The following is a 1,924-nucleotide window of genomic DNA, read 5'->3' on the forward strand; positions in this document are numbered from 1 at the left end:
CACACACACACACACACACACACACACACACACACACACACACCAAACTCGAAATTTAACTTAACGAAAGCATCTACTTAGAATCTGAAAATCTTGAAGATAGAGGACATATTTTTGCAGATTGAAAGAAAAATTCTACTTCACTTTGTAGAAACATGATTTGCTGCAGAACTTTAACGCAGAAAAAAGCTTTGAGAAATATAATAAATGTTCATATTCAGATCAAATTCAAGAATAAAATTCGCTGAAGTATTCCTTAAAGAGGAAGTTTATATTTAGATTACTGCCAGTCATTATTAGATCTGATCTTTTTAATTACTTATAGTTTGAAACAACATTTCCTGGCTTCGAAAAGTAAAAAAATAAACAGGTAATTGTTCAGTTTAGTGATATTACAAAAGTAAATAAAAATTGAGGGTAAGATAACTTGTAAAGAAACCTCCATAAGTCAACATATTGTTAAACAACAAATATTGTAGTGAGGTAACATGGCGAATTACAATTTTCGCACGTATATAAATTCATAATTAGTCGACGCCGTGCCAACTACTGAAGAATCTTGTCTCGTGATTCGGCTAATTGGGTGATGTTCCAAGATTGATTCATGGTTGAGGATTTCAATCTCAGGAACAATGAATTGCGGTCCCGCTGGTCTTCCACGTATCATTCTGATCAATTCCAAAGTAAATAATATCCAGTATTTATGTTGACTTATGTATGTCCCTTTACTAGTTATCTCCCCCTTAATTTTTATTTACTTTTTTGATATTACTAAACTGAACAATTACCAATAAACAACCTTAAACTGAAAAAAGAAACTATAATATAAATTTCTCTACTTTTTCACAAAATTTTATCAGAGCTCCAAGCATACGTTAATACACAAATTTCATTTTAACCCCTCTTTATTAAAACGAAAAAGAATCTACTTTTCCAAAACTATGATTTCAAGTTGTTTAACTAAAAGAAACGGTTTGCTAGATAAAATGCCCTTTTACGCTTTCCAAGTTTTTTTTTTTTACATAAACCAAAACTTGAGCAACTTTATTCACTACAATGGACTGACCTAGTTGAATACTAAATAGTTCATTTGCTTTTATAGTGGAAATGAAGTGTTCTCTAAGATTTCTCAAAATATCCCCAATACAACTACGGATATTATTATTTTGTAACATCGTCTCCACATGTAATAAGGACATGGCTGCTAGTTTCACAATGTCCTCTTCAATTGTATTGGTCTCTTCGATTTTGCTATCCGCCAAAAACCTAACTTGACGACGATATAGTTATTTGCACAAAAGAAAAAAAAAATCCCGACAAAATCAAAAGAAAAAAAGTACTATTGTCTGAATCACGCAATCATTCTTGTTTTCATTGTTGTTCAATTGCATTTTTTTTTCTTTCAGATATAGACGTTTCTTTCTTTCCAAAATCTTTGTAGTCTATCACCAGATGCCTTTTAAGTTTATCGTGTTTCAGCTATTTATTATTTAACGTTCCACAATACATCATATTACACTGTAGTTTGGTCATTCCATGCATAGTAACATATATAAACTGCAATTGTAAAAATTTGTCTTTATGTTTATGTTTTGATGTTGTGGATTAACCAGTTAACAGCTATAATAGCTTACTTAGATCAAGACATCAGAACAAGACCGGCCTCGATAGTTCTTTCGTCACGAATTCTGTTTAAGCATTGAGATAAGTAATGAAATCGCAATAGGGTTACCTAATACTTTAAAAAAATAGATGTGTGTGTGTGTGTGTGTGTGTGTACGTCCACATGTACGTGTGTATATATATATATATATATATGTATATAATACATATATGTATTTAATACACACACACACACACACACACACACACACACACACACCTATATATATAGGTGTAGGAGTGGCTGTGTGGTAAGTAGCTT

This window comes from Octopus bimaculoides, chromosome 3 (assembly GCF_001194135.2).
Source record: "Octopus bimaculoides isolate UCB-OBI-ISO-001 chromosome 3, ASM119413v2, whole genome shotgun sequence".
Lineage (NCBI taxonomy): Eukaryota > Metazoa > Mollusca > Cephalopoda > Octopoda > Octopodidae > Octopus > Octopus bimaculoides.